The sequence below is a fragment of the Cupressus sempervirens genome, chromosome 2 (assembly GCF_028749045.1).
Source record: "Cupressus sempervirens isolate cs-2001-9-10 chromosome 2, ASM2874904v1, whole genome shotgun sequence".
In the NCBI taxonomy this organism is placed as follows: domain Eukaryota; kingdom Viridiplantae; phylum Streptophyta; class Pinopsida; order Cupressales; family Cupressaceae; genus Cupressus; species Cupressus sempervirens.
Genome location: NC_143119.1, coordinates 563,118,051 through 563,125,368, shown reverse-complemented (window position 1 = coordinate 563,125,368; position 7,318 = coordinate 563,118,051). Strand labels below are relative to the sequence as shown.

At 53.1% G+C, this 7,318-nt stretch overlaps 1 long non-coding RNA gene across 1 annotated transcript in view; it reads right to left on the bottom strand.

The window, feature by feature from the left end:
* LOC149574242 (uncharacterized) overlaps positions 1–6,966 on the bottom strand; it is a 35,434-nt gene extending 28,468 nt beyond the window's left edge. The window contains exon 1 of the long non-coding RNA XR_016360086.1: positions 5,484–6,966. This is a non-coding gene — a long non-coding RNA (uncharacterized LOC149574242). The remainder of the gene's footprint in view (positions 1–5,483) is intronic.
* Positions 6,967–7,318: the final 352 nt, after the last annotated feature.

The window sequence follows — 7,318 nt, the reverse complement described above, 5'->3', positions numbered from 1 at the left end:
ACGCACCGAGAACGCACTAGCGAATAAATTATGCGGCAACCAAACCTTTCGCCGGCCCCCCTCTCAATCCCAAGGCTCTACCGATCGGCAAAAAACTTAGGGTGGAGAGTGGACCCTTGATGAAATTAGGGACGTCGAGCAATGCACCCGTGCAACCATCTCTTTCCTTCTTGCCGTCCGGGCAGGATAAAAATGCAATGATAGAACGTGCCAATGAGACGGAGCCCTTGGCTAAAAGATACAACTCCATACACACTCAGCAACAAGCGCATCTTAGAATCGAACACCAAATGTGCAGTGTGTTGCAAGCCGTGCAGACACCTACATATAGGGTATATCCATCAAAACAAAGCGACAAGTACTTACCACCAGCTCCGCCATTGCGATTACCGAATGGGATAATACTCACCGCCACAGATTAATGACCATCATTACCGTCTCGGAATAGATACAAGCACATCGAGCTTCATCCGATCAGCTGGATGAATTTCACCTTGAAGGGGCCCAATCCAAAAGTTCCGGAGGTCATCTCCTGGAACTCTCAAGAACAAGGCCCATCTTACATGCAAACTCTGCTACTGCGCAAACATAGGTTGCAATTAAAGAGAAATTGCAAGGCCGTCACAATGGCCCGAGGCCAATGCTCCGACCAAGTCAATTTTCTCTTGCAATCACCATGCCGCCGTTCACAGAGAGATCTCCCCATTCACTTGTGACGCGACGCACAATCCAAGGGCTAGACGCGAGCTCGCCCTTGAAAGGCCACTTTCCAAGGCATCCCCCGATGACACATTGGAACGACAACCGCTGTCGAACCATTTCCCAATGTTGTGCCGATCGAGTTGGCACAGAGCCGCTAGACGAGGGCTCCCGTTTTAGATCGAGTTTTAAAATCACCAAGAAGACGCGGTGAGGGCTGGCAACCGCTGCCAAACCTTTTTCCGAAATTGCGCCAGCTGAGTGACTAGAAAACATGCTTTACACGATAGGCACGCAAAAATTTTTGCTAGAGCGCCAAGCACCCACCTCATGGCCAGAGACAAGGGCTCGCCATTAGATCAACTTCGAAATCGCTGAACAGACGCGCTGTAGAATGGCAACCGCTGCCAAGTCTCTTCCGTAGTTGCGTCGGTCGAGTGATCGAAGAAGGTGATCTAAGAGAGGGTCCAAGCGTAGGCATTCGTCGGGGGATTCGCGCCGATGGCATAAATTTATGCAATACCCGAGCAACACCGGACGGAGGTGCTAGACGAGGGCTCCCGTTTTAGATCGAGTTTTAAAATCACCGAGTAGACGCGGTGAGGGCTGGCAACCGCTGCCAAACCTTTTTCCGAAATTGCGCCAAACCTTTTTCCGAAATTGCGCCATCTGAGTGACAAGAAAACATGATCTAAAGGAGAGTCCAAGAATAGCACCCTCGAGGGTGGGCTTCATGCCCCTCTAATTGATTCAACGTCGGCGTCCACCGTTTCAAAATCCGACATATCCATCCGCCCTGACAGCGGCGTTGAATCAATGAGGGGGGCACGGGAGAGGCTCGCGGCAACCACCTCTCCCGTTGTAGCCGCGATAGGCACGCAAAAAATTTTGCTAGAGCGCCAAGCACCCACCTCATGGCTAGAGACAAGGGCTCGCCATTAGATCAACTTCGAAATCGCTGAACAGACGCGCTGTAGAATGGCAACCGCTGCCAAGTCTCTTCCGTAGTTGCGTCGGTGGAGTGATCGAAGAAGGTGATCTAAGAGAGGGTCCAAGCGTAGGCATTCGTTGGGGGATTCGCGCCGATGGCATAAATTTATGCAATACCCGAGCAACACCGGACGGAGGTGCTAGAAGAGGGCTCCCGTTTTAGATCGAGTTTTAAAATAACCAAGTAGACGCGGTGAGGTCTGGCAACCGCTGCCAAACCTTTTTCCGAAATTGCGCCAGCTGAGTGACAAGAATACATGATCTAAAGGAGAGTCCAGGAATAGCACCCTCGAGGGTGGGCTTCATGCCCCTCTAATTGATTCAACGTCGGCGTCCACCGTTTCAAAATCCGACAAATCCATCCGCCCTGACAGCGGCGTTGAATCAATGAGCTGGGCACGGGAGAGGCTCGCGGCAACCACCTCCCCCATTGTAGCCGCGATAGGCTCGCAAAAAATATTGCTAGAGCGCCAAGTACCCACCTCATGGCTATCGACAAGGGCTCGCCATTAGATCAACTTCGAAATCGCAGAACGGACGCGGTGTAGAATGGCAACCGCTGCCAAGTCTCTTCCGTAATTGCGTCGGTCGAGTGATCGAAGAAGGTGATCTAAGAGAGGGTCCAAGCGTGTAGGCATTCGTTGGGGGATTCGCGCCGATGGCAAAAATTTGTGCAATACCCGAGCAACACCGGACGGAGGTGCAAGACGAGGGCTCCCGTTTTAGATCGAGTTTTAAAATCACCGAGTAGACGCGGCGAGGGGCTGGCAACCGCTGCCAAACCTTTTTCCGAAATTGCGCCAGCTGAGTGACAAGAATACATGATCTAAAGGAGAGTCCAGGAATAGCACCCTCGAGGGTGGGCTTCATGCCCCTCTAATTGATTCAACGTCGGCGTCCACCGTTTCAAAATCCGACATTTCCATCCGCCCTGACAGCGGCGTTGAATCAATGAGGGGGGGCACGGGAGAGGCTCGCGGCAACCACCTCTCCCGTTGTAGCCGCGATAGGCACGCAAAAAATTTTGCTGGAGCGCCAAGCACCCACCTCATGGCTAGAGACAAGGGCTCGCCATTAGATCAACTTCGAAATCGCTGAACAGAAGCGGTGTAGAATGGCAACCGCTGCCAAGTCTCTTCCGTAGTTGCGTCGGTCGAGTGATCGAAGAAGGTGATCTAAGAGAGGGTCCGAGCGTAGGCATTCGTTGGGGGGATTCGCGCCGATGGCATAAATTTATGCAATACCCGAGCAACACCGGACGGAGGTGCTAGACGAGGGCTCCCGTTTTAGATCGAGTTTTAAAATCACCGAGTAGACGCGGTGAGGGCTGGCAACCGCTGCCAAACCTTTTTCCGAAATTGCGCCAGCTGAGTGACAAGAAAACATGATCTAAAGGAGAGTCCAGGAATAGCACCCTCGAGGGTGGGCTTCATGCCCCTCTAATTGATTCAACGTCGGCGTCCACCGTTTCACAATCCGACATATCCATCCGCCCTGACAGCGGCGTTGAATCAATGAGGGGGGCACGGGAGAGGCTCGCGGCAACCACCTCTCCCCTTGTAGCCGCGATAGGCACGCAAAAAATTTTGCTAGAGCGCCAAGCACCCACCTCATGCCTAGAGACAAGGGCTCGCCATTAGATCAACTTCGAAATCGCTGAACAGACGCGCTGTAGAATGGCAACCGCTGCCAAGTCTCTTCCGTAGTTGCGTCGGTGGAGTGATCGAAGAAGGTGATCTAAGAGAGGGTCCAAGCGTAGGCATTCGTTGGGGGATTCGCGCCGATGGCATAAATTTATGCAATACCCGAGCAACACCGGACGGAGGTGCTAGACGAGGGCTCCCATTTTAGATCGAGTTTTAAAATCACCGAGTAGACGCGGTGAGGGCTGGCAACCGCTGCCAAACCTTTTTCCGAAATTGCGCCAGCTGAGTGACAAGAAAACATGATCTAAAGGAGAGTCCAGGAATAGCACCCTCGAGGGTGGGCTTCATGCCCCTCTAATTGATTCAACGTCGGCGTCCACCGTTTCAAAATCCGACATATCCATCCGCCCTGACAGCGGCGTTGAATCAATGAGGGGGGCACGGGAGAGGCTCGCGGCAACCACCTCTCCCCTTGTAGCCGCGATAGGCACGCAAAAAATTTTGCTAGAGCGCCAAGCACCCACCTCATGGCTAGAGACAAGGGCTCGCCATTAGATCAACTTCGAAATCGCTGAACAGACGCGCTGTAGAATGGCAACCGCTGCCAAGTCTCTTCCGTAGTTGCGTCGGTGGAGTGATCGAAGAAGGTGATCTAAGAGAGGGTCCAAGCGTAGGCATTCGTTGGGGGATTCGCGCCGATGGCATAAATTTATGCAATACCCGAGCAACACCGGACGGAGGTGCTAGACGAGGGCTCCCGTTTTAGATCGAGTTTTAAAATCACCGAGTAGACGCGGTGAGGGCTGGCAACCGCTGCCAAACCTTTTTCCGAAATTGCGCCAGCTGAGTGACAAGAAAACATGATCTAAAGGAGAGTCCAGGAATAGCACCCTCGAGGGTGGGCTTCATGCCCCTCTAATTGATTCAACGTCGGCGTCCACCGTTTCAAAATCCGACATATCCATCCGCCCTGACAGCGGCGTTGAATCAATGAGGGGGGCACGGGAGAGGCTCGCGGCAACCACCTCTCCCCTTGTAGCCGCGATAGGCATGCAAAAAATTTTGCTAGAGCGCCAAGCACCCACCTCATGCCTAGAGACAAGGGCTCGCCATTAGATCAACTTCGAAATCGCTGAACAGACGCGCTGTAGAATGGCAACCGCTGCCAAGTCTCTTCCGTAGTTGCGTCGGTGGAGTGATCGAAGAAGGTGATCTAAGAGAGGGTCCAAGCGTAGGCATTCGTTGGGGGATTCGCGCCGATGGCATAAATTTATGCAATACCCGAGCAACACCGGACGGAGGTGCTAGACGAGGGCTCCCGTTTTAGATCGAGTTTTAAAATCACCGAGTAGACGCGGTGAGGGCTGGCAACCGCTGCCAAACCTTTTTCCGAAATTGCGCCAGCTGAGTGACAAGAAAACATGATCTAAAGGAGAGTCCAGGAATAGCACCCTCGAGGGTGGGCTTCATGCCCCTCTAATTGATTCAACGTCGGCGTCCACCTTTTTTCAAAATCCGACATATCCATCCGCCCTGACAGCGGCGTTGAATCAATGAGGGGGGCACGGGAGAGGCTCGCGGCAACCACCTCTCCCATTGTAGCCGCGATAGGCACGCAAAAAATTTTGCTAGAGCGCCAAGCACCCACCTCATGGCTAGAGACAAGGGCTCGCCATTAGATCAACTTCGAAATCGCTGAACAGACGCGCTGTAGAATGGCAACCGCTGCCAAGTCTCTTCCGTAGTTGCGTCGGTCGAGTGATCGAAGAAGGTGATCTAAGAGAGGGTCCAAGCGTAGGCATTCGTTGGGGGATTCGCGCCGATGGCATAATTTTATGCAATACCCGAGCAACACCGGACGGAGGTGCTAGACGAGGGCTCCTGTTTTAGATCGAGTTTTAAAATCACCAAGTAGACGCGGTGAGGGCTGGCAACCGCTGCCAAACCTTTTTCCGAAATTGCGCCAGCTGAGTGACAAGAAAACATGATCTAAAGGAGAGTCGAGGAATAGCACATCCGGGGTGGGCTTCATGCCCCTCTAATTGATTCAACGTCGGCGTCCACCGTTTCAAAATCCGACATATCCATCCGCCTTGACACCGGCGTTGAATCAATGAGGGGGGCACGGGAGAGGCTCGCGGCAACCACCTCTCCTATATAAGCTGTCACGGGGCTGGATTTTATGCTTATGCCCAGGTTAAGCCTTCTCCTTGAGAATCTCCAAAGCCTCGCGCGGCACTGGCGATCCCTACTTCTGATCCACCGTAAGATGCGACCATTTTCGCTCACCCAGACTACGCCTCCCTGTCTTCATCAAATGCCCACGCATCTGACTGCCTAAACATACACTCTCGCGGAATAGAAGCGCATGCCGAACCATCCTACTCCTGGTTCTTTTCCTTAGGTGCTCCACGCACGCATCCTCGAGCCTCTGGCTCTACCCCTGTTCAACCTCAGCGCTGAACCCCTACTTAGCCCTTTTGATATCTTCGCCTCGGCGACTCCCATAAGCCCACCTTACTCCGATATCGGCCCCATAGGTGATCTCAACTCCCACGAGTCTCTTGACCACATTATGATCCTCCATGATCATTTTGCCACTCTTGAGAATGCACCGAGCTCCCAGAGCTCCTCATGTTCAACTCACTTGACTCCCTGAGTCCAACGCTGCACCACTGCAACTTTGCATCGAGAACCTCCCAGGCTCCCTGGCTGAACACTGCATCCACACTGGCTGACTTGGACCCCCAAGAGTTCTCCCTAGCTCATACATATGCTTCCAAAGCATACTCAACACCATCTTGACATCTCTCTGAACCTTCTAGCTCAACACGCATACACCCAGTGCATACTCGATACCTCCACGGTACCTCTCTGAACTTCCTGGCTCATACGCACACCTGCACGGTATACTCGGCATCCTTATGGCACCTCTCTGAACTTCATAGAGTCCTCCAGTCCAATCCTTAACATGAACATGCCTCCACGGCACTCCATCACTTGTTAGTCTCCCTAGCTCCCCACAGAGCCCACGGAAGCCCAACCCTTGCTCCCCACGGAACAACCGTCAACCTTAGCCAACTCTGGATCCCCATCATGAGCCCCAACTGCTTCGACACCCCAGTCTATGTCTACATGCCTTTGTTGGTGACCCACAAGTCCTCGTACACCCGGTGCACTCAAACCAACCTCCTCATGCATCCACGCCGTCTCATGCTCAATCCACGGATCCCTTTGCATTGCACAACCTACTTGAGTTCCACACCCTAGCTCCATGATCCGCCCACCCTGTGGGACGCTGGCCGGTCGGACCAACTCGGTGAACACTCCATAGCTTCACCTCCGAAACACTTCGCCCATCTGCTTCACCCGTTTCACTCATGCGCCACAAGCCTTTGTTCCTAGCCTTCCATCATGACTCACCTCCTTGAGCCATGTCCACCGACTACCCCTTCGGATACTTGACACGATCTGCCCATTTGACTCGGCATCTCCTTGGCATCATTCCGAGACACTATATCCCGCTTGCCATCCTTGACCTCCACAGTCTATGAGATCCAACCTCAATGAAAACCCATGCAACCAAGCACCCAGGATGTGCGCCCAAGGCCACACCCAACCGATACCGCACCACTTAGCCATTCAGCGCAATGACACCATTCCCACACAGCTAACCTCAAGCACACAATGCTCCTACTCGGACAAACCATATTGCCTCCTACCGCAGGACTAGGAAAACCGCTTCCCTAGCTTTCGGACACCGGACAACTCCCAGAGCTGTCAACATTGATCTAGCTTCTTTGCTACACTGAGACAAGGACCTTTGTCATAATGCCAAACCTCACCACGTTGCGTAACGGCGGAGCAACACTTCATTGCTCCTAAAACTTCGCGTCACCTCTGTCTCCCGGAGACCAGAGGGAGGGACTACTCTACTTCGACCCTCTCGAGGGAGATGGACTCTCCAAGCCATCCGTCATGCA